Source organism: Lynx canadensis, chromosome C2 (assembly GCF_007474595.2).
Source record: "Lynx canadensis isolate LIC74 chromosome C2, mLynCan4.pri.v2, whole genome shotgun sequence".
Classification (NCBI taxonomy): Eukaryota; Metazoa; Chordata; class Mammalia; order Carnivora; family Felidae; genus Lynx; species Lynx canadensis.
The window spans coordinates 151,659,334-151,671,815 of record NC_044311.2 but is presented as its reverse complement, the minus strand read 5'-3'; the positions used below and the strand labels follow the sequence as shown (position 1 = coordinate 151,671,815).

Here is a 12,482-nt window from a genome sequence, read left to right as displayed (position 1 = left end):
TATATCTAAGTCATACTGCGAAGGTGCCTGAGAGAACCGACGCGTCAGGAAGAAAGGGGACTGTTAACTGAGCACGATTCTTTCATTGGTAACGTGCTAGATGTGCAGAGAGAAGAGAATATAGGCTTCCTTCCCTTAACACCTGGTGGAGGAGTGAGCGCAAGGATGCTAAGAAGTCATGAAGGGAATGACAACGGGCTTCTTCAAATATAATTAGAATTTTATTTGCATAAATTGACACTAGAAGCCAGTGCAAGCGATGATGAAGGAAATCGTGTTAGCCAGGTACAGGCAACTGACCAAAGCTAAAACCCTCATCACTGCCCTCAGTAAGCTGAACAGGAGGTCCCATCCTGACCTGGAAGATAATGTAGAAAGTGGGGAGAGCTGGAAGCAGGCCCCCTGATGGTGTGGCCTTTCCATACAAGCACTTTGATGAAACGACATGGTATTTGTTTTATTTTTTATTTAAAAATTTTTTTAATGTTTATTTTTGAGAAAGAGAGAGAGAGAGAGGAGAGAGAGACAGAGCATAGTCTAAATGGCCTATGTTTAGAAAAACTACATACTTATTCTAGAGAAATCATCTCTGACTGGAGCTCATCAGAGATCCAAGCATTTTACCTCCACATTTCTCTTTGTTGTCGGTAGAAGTTAACAGACAACTTCCAGAGGGCTTCACAGACCAACAGACGCTGACTTGAAGCGGTTTTTTAGAGTAGTTGTAAGTACTCAGTATCTTAGTATTTTTAATAGTCCATACGTCAAAGACAAAATGCTAAACATTCATGCTGTTGAGTGAGCACACAGTCAGAGAGAAGAAGGAGGAAAAATCCCCCTCACGGGGCTCCCATCACAGCCCTGTGTGGGGTTGTAGTGGGAGCGTCTACACCTTCTTTTCGAGGAGTAACAAATATGCTCAAATTCCAGCTCATCTCTTTGGGCAAAAGAAGAGAGAGTTTAGTCAAAACCTGAAGCAGTTTGGTGACAGGTTTTCTAACAAGCAAAGGCAAAAGGAAAAGGGAGGAAACTTCTTAATCTACTTCAAGAAAAGCTCCAGGGGCACCTGGGTGGCTCAGTTGGTTAAGCGTCCAGTTTCAGCTCAGGTTATGATCTCACGGCTCATGAGTTCGAGCCCCGCATCAGGCTCTGTGCTGACAACTCAGAATCCGGAGTCTGCTTCGGATTCTGTGTCTCCCTCTCTCTCTGCCCTTCCCCCACTCGCACACACACTCTCTCTCTCTCTCCTTCAAAAATAAATAAACATTCAAAGAAAGAAAGAAAGAAAGAAAGAGAAAGAAAGAAAGAAAGAGAGAAAGAAAGAAAGAAAGAAAGAAAGAAAGAAAGAAAGACAGACAAGACCTCAACTAGAGTCTCCGTGTCCAAAAACCTGTTAAATCTACTGAAACCATTCACTGACCATATTGATTTTTTGGGAAAGCGAAGTTCTCAGCTGAACTCCCAGCATTTCTTGATTTTAGCAGGAAACTACTTTCTGTGGGTGTCTGGACATCACCCTCCGCTGAAGCATGGAGAAAGTGATCTAGTAACACACCCAACCTGCCCGACAGGTATTGCCTCTACCTGGATGGCTTATTCATGAGTCAGAAAACACCTCTGTTGCCAGCCTGGCCTTTCATTTCATTCTTGAACTTGTCAGACTTGGGATGCTGAGCAAATTTTAAAATTCAGAAATATGGAACATTGCAAAAACAAGTCCCTCACTACTCAGCTTTCCAAAAGAGCAGATGTCCTTGTGCATAAACTCGTATGTATTGAAATGTTTATATAGGCAAGAAGGAACTCTATAATAATATGACACCACTCAAGCTGGGTCTGTATAACCACAGGAAAATCAGACATTGAAGCAGCTGTGAGGGTTTCAGAGCATCACTGGCCAGTTCAAAACAAGTTCCCAGTTGTGAAGTACTCTTTCATGAATTAGAGATCTTTAGACCCAGCCTTAGTCAGTCTGTCAAAGAGATCACAAAGTCAGGATGTCCCTTAAGCTTGCCATTGTTATATCTTGCTGAAAATAAGTCGTTTCATTTGCGTATTTCTCTTTGGTCTACATGAAACCCAGGACTACAATAACTAACCACTTCACACCATATTGTGTAGAACTTTTAGTCAAAATATGGTTCAGGGCTTATAACGTATATGAATGTAATATATATGACCATGATAGCATAAAGGAGGTGGAAAGGAACAAAGCTATGGTTACCCAGATGGTAACTGGAATCTACAGGAACAAATGTAGCGAACAAGAAATGAAACATAAAAAAAAATCGATCACAACAAAGCCTTGAGATATATAGTCTCTGTCCTTTCTGATCTTAGCTTCCTTAAAACAGATGAAATTATATAAAGTCAAAATTACAGCAATTTACTGTTGGGCTTATAACATACAGAAAATAATATGTATAACAATAATATTACAAAACAAGGGAAGAGGTTGGAGCTTTGTAAGAGAAAAGTTACTATATCTCACTGGTATTAAGTTAGCATGTCTAAAGTCGATTTCAATAAGTTAAGGCATGTACCATAAACCCTAGACAATAACTTACACTAAGCCTAAGAAAATTACTCAAAAACAAAGGAAAAAAGTCACTGGAGAAATTAAAGTCTTACGCTAAAAATATGCATTTAATGCAAAGGAAAGTAGTGAAGAGAAACAGAGGAACGAAATGTGACACGAGATATGTAGAAAGCAAAAAGTCCAATGGAAGCTACACATCCAACCATACCAATAACAATAATAAATGTGAAAGGATTAAACAGTCTAATCAAAAGGCAGAAACTGTTAGATCGGAGAAGAAAACATGATTCAGCTCTACGCTGTCCACGGGATGCGAACTTTAGATTCAATGATACAAATAGGTTGATGGGGCGCCTGGGTGGTTGAGTCAGTTAAGCGTCCGACTCTTGATTTTGGCTCAGGTCATGTTCTTACGGTTGTGAGATCGAGCCCCCTGTCAGGCACTGGGTGTGGAGCCTGCTTAAGATTCTCCCTCTCCCTCTGCTCCTCCCCAGCTCACGCACGTGCATGCACGCATGCTTTCTCTCCCTCTCTCTCTTTCTCTAAAAACAAAACAAGGCAAAACAAATAGGTTGAAAATCAGAAGGCTGGAAAAAGATATCCCATCCTAACAGCAACCAGAAAAGAGACTACTAATATCAGGCAAGGTAGATTTTAAGACCCCCCCCCCCACAAAAAAAATGTTACTAGAGATAAACAGGATATTTTATAATGATGAAAAGCATCAACTGATCAGAAAAATATAGTTGAAAACATATAGGCAACTAACAACAGTGGCCCAAAACAGATGAAGCAAAAAGCTGACAGAATCGAAGAAGAAATAGACAATTCAACAATAACAGCTGAAGACTTCCATATCCCACTTTCCGTAATGTATAGAACAATTAGGAAGTAGGTTAAAAGGATATAAGACTTGAAAAACACTACAAACAAACAAGAACAAACATTTATAAGCCACTCTACTCAACAATAGAACAGATATTTTTCTCAAGTGTACATGGAACGTTTCTCCAGATAGACCATATGCTAGGCTTAGTAAACTTCAAAGGTTTGAAATCATGTAAAGTATAGTCTCTGAACTACAATGGAGTGACATTAGACATCTATAATAAAAAGTAGTTTGGGAAATTAGCAAATATGTGGAAATACACAGTACATTCCTAAATAACCAAAGAATACATCACAAAGGAAATTAGGCAATACTCTGAGATGAATAACAACTAAACACAACATATCAAAACATATAGGATACAAGTAAAGCAATGGTTCTAAGGAAATGCACATCCATAAACACCTACATTAAAAAGGAAAAATGATCTCAAATCAATAACCCAAACTTCCACCTTAAGACACTGGAAAAATAAGAGAAAACTAAAGCTAAAGTAATCGTAGGGAGTAAATATTAAAAACTTCAGCAGAAATTAATGAAACAGAGATCAGAAAGACCATGGAAGAAATTAATTAAATCAAAAGTTTATTCCTTGAAAAGATCAACGAAATTGACAAAGCTTTGGCTAGACCAAGAAAAAAATCGGAAACTCAAGTTATTAAAATCATTAATAAAAGACCAGAGCAGTCATCACTGCTAATCTATAGAAATAAAAAAAGAATAATAAGGGACTAGTATGAACAGCCCTGTGCCACGGACACACATTACATGGACAAGTTCTTAGAAAGACACAAACTATCGCGAGGGTGCCTCGGTGGCTCAATCAGTTGAGCATCCGACTTGATTTCAGCTCAGGTCATGATCCCAGGGTGATTGGATCAATCCCCACACAGGGCTCTGTACCGGGCATGGAGTCTGCTTAAGATTCTCTCTCTCTCTCTTTCCCTTTGCCCCTCTCCATGCTCTCTCTCGCTCTCTCTCTCAAATAAAAATTTTAAAAAAAATTAAAAGAAGGACAGGAACTACTACAACAGACTCAAGAAGAAACAAAATTGGAAAGGACATGTAATAAGTAAAAAGATTAAATTACTAACTTAAAAACTTCTTGTAAAGAAAAACCCAGGCCCAGATGACTCAATGATTACATTTGACCAAACATTTAAACATAAATTAATAGCAACTGTTCACAAAGCATTTGAATAGAAAAGGAAGGAACAATTTTCAGGTCATTCGATGAGGCCAACATCACACAGACACGAAAAGCAAACAAATACATCGTAAGAAAACTCTCCAAACTACAGGCCAATATCTTTTCTGAATATAGACCCAAAAATCCCTCAGCTAAATACTAGCAAACTGAATCCAGGAATATATAAAAAGGATTATTCACTATGACCAAGTTGAATATATCCCCCAAATGTAAGGCTGGTTTAACATCCAACAATCAATTAATGTAATACACCATATCAATAGAATAAGGACAAAACCACACATCATTTTAAAAGAACAGAAAAGGCATTTGACAAAATCTAACACCCATTCATGATAAAAAATATATTCAACAAACTAGGAAGAAAATAAACTCTCTTCAACCTGGTAAAGGACATCTACAAAAATATCTAGACAACATTATACTTAACGACGAAAGATTGAATGCTTCTTCCCTAAGATGGGGAACAATACAAACATGTCCACTCTTTTTTAAAAATGTTTTTAAATGTTTATTTATTTTTGAGAGAGAGAGAATCAGAGCATGAGTGGGGGATGGACAGAGAGAGAGGGAGACGCAGAATCCGAGGCAGGCTCCGGGCTCTGAGCTGTCAGCACAGAGCCCAAGGCGGGGCTTGAACTCACGGACAGTGAGATCATGACCTGAGTCGAAATCGGATGCTTAACCGACTGAGCCACCCGGGCACCCCAAACATGTCCATTCTTGATACATGTATTTAACACTATGTTGGAAGGTCTAGCCTGGGAAATTAGGGAAATAAAAGGAAGTAAATCCATCTAGATTATAAAGGAAGAAGGAAAATTATCTCTATTTGCGTATGGCATTGTCTTATTTATAGGAAACCCTAACGAATCCACTAAAAAATTACAAGTTCGGCAAGATTGCAGGATATGAGACCAATTTACAAAAAGTCAATTATCTTGCTATATGTTAGCAATGAACAATCTGAAAATGACATTAGGAAAACAATTCCATTTATAACGATATCCCAAAAATGTTTGGGAGTAAACTTGACAAAAGTAATGTAAGACCGGTACACTGAAAACTACAAAAAGTTGTCGAAAGGAATGAAAGGAAAGCAAAATAAACGAGAAAGCATTTCATGTTTGTGGACTGAAAGACTTAATATTGTTAAAATGGCAATATTCTTCAAACTGATCTACAGATTCAATGCAATGTCTATTAAAATCTCAGTTGGGGGGGTGACTGGGGGGCCCAGTCAGTTAAGTGTCCGACTTGGGCTCAGGTCATGATCTCGCGGTCCATGGGTTCGAGCCCCGCATCCGGGTCTGTGCTGACAGCTCAGAGCCTGGAGCCTGCTTCCGACTCTGTGTCTCCCTCTCTCTCTGCTCCTCCCCTGCTCATGCGCTCTCTCTCTCTCTCAAAAATAAACATGAAAAAGAAAAGCTCAGCTAGCTGTTTTTCAGAAATTGTCAGTTTCTATGAAAGTCCAAAGGATCCAAATAGCTAAACCAAGGTTGAAAAAGAATAAAGTTGAGAAGCTCAGGCTTCCTGATTTCCAAACTTATCACAAAACTATAATAAACAAGAGCATGTAGAACTGGCATAAGGACAGACAGATCGATAAAATAGAATTGAGGCCCCAAATAAACTTTCACATTTGTGATCAATTAATTTCAACAAGGGTGCCAAGGCAATTCAATGGGGACAGAAAAGTCTTCTCAATAAGTGAGGCCGGCACAACTGGATGCCCGCTTGCGGAAGAACGAAGTTGGATGCCTTCGTTACATTATACAAAAAAATTAACTCACAATAGACTATAGAGCTAAATGTAGGAGCTAAAATTATACAGCTCCTGAGAGGAAACATGAAAGCAATCCTTTGAGACCTAAGGTTAGGCAAAGCCACGGATATGACTTTAAAAACACAAGTAATAAAAGGAAAAAAAATAGATGAATTGGAGCCCAATCAAAATTGAAAACTTTTAAGTTGTAAACCACACTGGCAACAGAGTGAAAAGCCAACCCACAAAACGGGAGAAAACATTTGCAAATCATACACCTGATCAGGGACTTGCGTCTATATAAAGTCTTTTTAACAACTTGATAATAAAAAAATTTTTTTAAAAAATTCCTGATTGATCTGAATGGACATTTCTTCAAAGATAAGCAGCTGGTCAACCAGCACATTGAAAAGATGCTCGCTGTCATTAGTCATTAGGGAAATGCAAATCAAAACCACAATAAGATGCTACCTGCCACCCATGAGGATAATTATAATGAAAAAGACATGGAAGGGAGAAATTGGAACCTCATACATTACTAGGAGTGATGCAAAGTGGTTGCACTAGGAAAACAGTTTGGCTGTTCCCCGAAACGGGAAACTTGGAGGTAGATGATCGAGTAATTCTACTCCTGGGTCTGTGCCCAAGAGAACGAAAACATACGTTCCCACGAAAACTTGTACGTGAATGTTCAAGCAACACTATTCAAAATAGCTGAATGCCATCTACTGATGAATGCATAAGGAGATATAGTTTATTTACACACCACACCATTCGTCACTAAAAAGGGATGAAGTATTGATACATGCTACAACATGTATGAACCTTGGTAACATGATGCTGAAAGAAACCAGGCACAAAAGGTGGCCTCTCGTATAATTGCGTGGATATGAAAGCCGCACAGTAAGGACAATTCTATACAGATAGCAGGCATATCTGTGGCTGTCGAGGGCTTGGGGGGCGGAGACGGTGGGGGCGAAATGACTAAAGTGGATTAAAATGTGACATTTGGAGGGTGAGAAAAGTGTAAACTTGATTGTGGTGATTGCACAAGCCCGAACAAACTAGAAGTCATTGAATTACACTCTCCAAAGAGGTGCATTTTTTTGGTATGTGAATTACACCTCAATAAAGGTGCTAAAAAGCCGAATCCATGTAAATCAGTCGTGCAGTATGAGTTTTGGTTTCCTTGGAGGAATCATTCATTATGGTAGCGTTTTTCAGTGTTTCCACTTGTGATATTTTGAGCTAAATCATTATTTGTTGTTGGGGAGTGTCCCTTTGTCCTGTGCGTCCCAGGATGTTTAGCGGTATCTTTTGCCTCTACGCACTAGAAGACAGCAGCATCCCTTCCCCCCCGTTACGACAACCGAAACTATCTCCAGGCATTGGCCAATGTCCCTTGGGGGTGCAAAATAGCTCCCGGTTGAACCACTGTATACAGTGCTTAGTAGCAGTAATTGTACAAAATCAACACTTCAGCTTTTATTAATCCGTTAGGCCGATAGAAGCTTACATACTTGCCCCTTATTTCTTACAATAAAACTAAGGAATAGAATGTTTTTGCTACTTTCAACTTTTGTCCTGGAGCTCCAGGGGCATCCAGGTAGGAAAATGGTCTAGGTGCAAAATTATAACTTGCCACAGATTAGTGCCCGCACCGTGCCTCTATTTAACTTGGTATTGTAATTTAGCAGGGTCTAATGAAGTGTTGAATTCGCTTGCTACCTATTTAATAGACAGTCTTCTTAAAGAAGAAAAGATCTGGAGAAGTGAAATGCCTTTGTTTTTATGCTATTATTGGTAATAGAATAAATATCATTGCTATCTATGCAGAGTAAGAAAAAAACCAAGCAGGACTCCGTGGAGATTTTACTTAAAATGTTTCACTTGAATTTACTTGCTTTTGGTAACTTAGCCAAGGGAACCTCTCAATCGGTATTCAAGGAGTGCCACCAAAAGCCCAGTGATCGGAAAACATGAAAGTTGATTTCCAAGGGACGCCACAAGGCATGTGATCGATTCTACCGCTGCTTCACACAAAGCTAAAAAGGAACGGATGAGAAAAATAACTATCTTGAAACCCCAGGAGAGGCCAGAAGCAGAACTGTGAGCCCTGGAGAAAAAAAAAAAAAAAATGAGAAAAGTGTGATGAATGTGACAAGAGGGTGTTGAATCAGTCACCAAGAAAAGGGAACGTGTCACTTTCTCACAGAGTTGCAGCAATAGAAGCAAACAAGGAAAGCCGTGAGCCAATGCGATGGGGAAACGTCCCGGGTTTTATGCTCACATCCTCATAAACACATTATTCGCCGCTGAGCAGCAATGCCATTGTCATGTACTCACTTTATGCTATGAAAACCGGAGGTCTCACATTGGCTGACTTTCCCTCCACAGCAAAATCACGTAGTCTTTCCATAACTGAGCCCTATGCTAATGAAAGACCTCCCCCCGCCCCGCCCCCACCACCGAGTCCTCTGGAACATCTACAAAGGACGTTAAGATGGGGGGTGGGGTGGGAGGTGGTCTGAGAATTGCGTTCCGCCTTTCCACGTTGCCCCAGATCAGCCGGGAGCACAGCCAGGATTTCCCAGCTCGTTTGTTTCATAGGGATTTCTCGCCTTATCCTGTGCTTACTTCTTTCAGTCTAACCAGTTCAAAGAAATGGACAGCACCAAAGTCATGCTCCCGTCCTTCCCTTGACACTCACAGTCTGATCTGAATATTTGGCAACACCTTTTAACCTCTCCTGTGACTAAATCCTACCCTGGGCTTCTCACCTTCAAGTTCTGCCCAGTCTCTCCTGCTGTGAGCCTCTAGTTCCAAAACTCCAGACGATCTTGGCCACGTGTTAGGAGAACAGGAGGCATCCAGCCACCAAGCTGCCTGTTGTGAAAAGCCATTCTGCACCCTTTTCTGCTTGGACACTTACCACTCCAACTGGTCCTGTTCTGTTCCTCTGGGAAGTCTCGGACTCCAGTGCTGAGGGAAGGACAGGATGAGGAAGGCTTCCACGGAGAGTGTGTGTGCACGCTGGATGTGTGTGCGCTTTCACCTGGCCGTGTGGCTCTCTGTCACTACGTGTGGAGTGTGACGTAGAACGAGAACTTAGATTCGTCTAAGTGAAGGCACCAGGGTCCTGGGTTTTAAACATCTCCGCAGACTCACTTGTCTCACACGAAATTTCTTCCACATCCTTGGAGTTGACAGGAATTGGACAAGCCTTGGTCTTACCACAACCCAGCGCATTGGGCAATCCAAGGGCGGGACTCTCTCTCCCTCAACATTGGGTTGCCAGTTCAGTAGGGCCTGAAGTTCCTTTTCTGAAAAGGAAAGTCCGTGCTGTGGCAAAACCCAGTGAACATGGTTTTTCGTTTCTCATGTTTTGTATTTTGGGGGGGAAAAGAGGGAGGGTCACTTTTAATCAACCCAAGTGAGCAAAGAAAAAAAAAATAGGGTTTTACCATCAAAGAAAGAACCACCTGGTGAAAAGGTCCCATAAAACGCAGGCTTTGCCCCACTTTGGATATCTCCCTGTCTTTGTCCTCTTTTCTTTTGTTTGGACAATCACTTTTCTTTTCTCTTTTTTCTTGTTTTTCTTTTGAGAAAGTTGAACAAAAATTAAATAGAGTCGTGTTGGCAGACATTTTCCGATGTCGTTTGGGAGAGATTAAGGTATCAGCTTCCCTGACCGTCTCAAACTTGAGACAGCCCCACCTCTCTGTCAAAACTCTCCTTTTAATGATAAATGGTTCTTCTCTTCCTTCTGATTCTGTGCCACACCAGGCCATTCCCTGGAACCTGGTTGTATTTACGCCATCTACTGGGTGTTGGTGGAACTGCATTTGCTGGGCACAGTATCCTGGTTCTGTACCCACAGCTTCCAAGAAAATAAAAGTCTCGGCCATGATGAACGCTTTAGGAGACACAAATACGTAATTCATCATTTAAAACATCAAGAGGGACACCTGAGATGTTCATTGTTTTAAGTTTATTTATTCTGAGAGAAACAGAGACAGTGTGAGTGGGGGAGGGGCAGAGAGCAAGGGAGCCCGAGAGAATCCGAAGCAGGTTCCGTGCTGTCAGCACAGAGCCTGATGTGGGGCTGGGGCTCATGAAACTGTGAGATCATGACCTGAGCCGAAACCAAGAGTCCGACGCTTAACCGGCTGAACCACCTGGGCGCCCCGAGATGTTAATTTGATTTTTAGAAGTATTTTTTCAGAAGAGGATGTGTTCCGTATTTTAACATGTTAGTTCTTCTGAGTGTCGAATCAAAGGAAACATCCCTGAGATCAGCTTGGATAATAACGTAGGTCAGCTTTTAAATCTGGGTCTTAAAATATCAGGGTGTGTGGCCAGCACTGTGACAGTCTGGATAACCGGAAAAGCCTTGGGCTACAAATATTTAAAAACACTACATAGCATTAAGACGAAAGAAGAAGACGTGAGTAGAGGTACGAGAAGCATGTGACCTGATGCTAAAGCAGTTGGGCGTAGAATGGATTTTAGTTTTGGAAATGTAGGAGGCTAAGGTTTCAATACCCAGACAGGGATAGACGTTGAGGTCCTGGAGCCAGACAAAGCAAGAGTGGGAACTGAGACTACCCCCCATTGGGCCGGATCCTGAAAGCTGACCAGAAAATCACCTACCCGTTAGTACAGGGTTACAACAAGGGTTACAACTATCTCCTTCCACCCGGATTTGGGTGTAAAGGTAGAAATACCCTTAAGAATCCAGTAGCATAGCCCTTTCCTATCACAAAGTTAGGGTTCCAATTTGCATCCCCCCACTTTGTCCAGGAATTCCCTGGCAAGAAATAAGCATAAAACGTGTTCCAAACCAGTGTGCCCCTCTGGAATCTTAGGAGATAAACAAAGATCAAAACCTCTTTTGAGAAACACTCTGACAACCCAGACCACACAGAAAGAAAGGAAATTCCAGGGACACCTGGATGGCTGAGTTGGTTGAGTATCCAACTTCGGCTCAGGGCATGATCTCACAGTTCATGGATTCAAGCCCCGTGTCAGGCTCTGTGCTGACAGCTCAGAGTCTGGAGCCTGCTCTGGATTCTGTATCTCCCTCTCTCTCTGCCCCTCCCCTGATCCTGCTCTGTCTCTCTCTCCCTCTCTCTCAAAAATAAATAAACTTTAAAAAATTTTTTTAAAAAAGAAAAAAGAAAGCAAACTCCAATGAAGATTAGTTCCCATTAAAAAAAATTAAAATATACAAGGACATCATACACTCCACAAGAGGGCCGGCAGGCACATAGTAAATAGGAAATTAGAATTCCATTACCTGGGATATAAGAAAACAATTGAAAGAGAATATAAAATGAGTGTGTTTAGAATGATGAAAGATATAGGTTTAAAAATGCTAGTAAAAAGGAATAAAAAGATTTAATGTTTATTATTTTTGAGAGGGAGGAAGGGAGGGAGACAGAGAGAGAGAGAGAGAGAGAGAGCATGAGTACCAGTGAGCAAAAATGCAGGAGGGTCAGAGAGAGAGGGAGACAGAGGATCCAAAGTAGGCTCCACGCTGTCCGCACGAAGTTCCACATGGGGCTTGAATCCATGAGCCATGAGATCATGACCTGAGCCACAGTCAAACAGTTAACCAACTGAGCCCCCCAGACACCCCAGAAAAAAAACCGTTTAAAAAACAAGTTATATCTTTGAGACATAAAATATAATTACTGAATTTAAAATCTTAATTGGCAGGCAGCACAACAGAAGAGATATGGCTGAAGAAAATATTCGTGAACTGGAAGACAGATATGAGAAAATTACGAACAATGCAGCAGAGACATAAAGAAATGGAAAATGTGAGAAGATAAATAACTGTAACATATGTTCTACAGGTGTTCCAGAAAGAAAATAGAAAAAATAGGGAAGATGCAAAATTCGAGGAAATAATTACCGAGAATTTTCTAAAGCAGAAGAGAAAGACAAATACCATAGGGTTTCACTTATTGCGGAATCCAACCAAACAACCACACAAACACAAACAGAATCAAACACAAAGAACAAACTGGTGGTTGCCAGTTCAGAAAAGCCCCAAAGTGGAAACAACCCAAAT

General features: G+C 40.9%; 1 protein-coding gene across 5 annotated transcripts in view; it reads right to left on the bottom strand.

Moving 5' to 3' along the window:
• The window catches only part of KCNJ15 (potassium inwardly rectifying channel subfamily J member 15), a 77,184-nt gene extending 67,534 nt beyond the window's left edge, over positions 1-9,650 (bottom strand). For 3 of the 5 annotated variants that reach the window (XM_032594787.1, XM_030330104.1, XM_030330107.1), the window contains exon 1: positions 9,336-9,585. The gene's annotated coding sequence lies outside the window, so the exon portion shown is untranslated. Of the gene's footprint in view, positions 1-9,335 lie in introns of all 5 variants that reach the window. The other 2 variants (XR_003971853.1, XR_003971856.1) reach the window with 2 other exon arrangements.
• Positions 9,651-12,482: the final 2,832 nt, after the last annotated feature.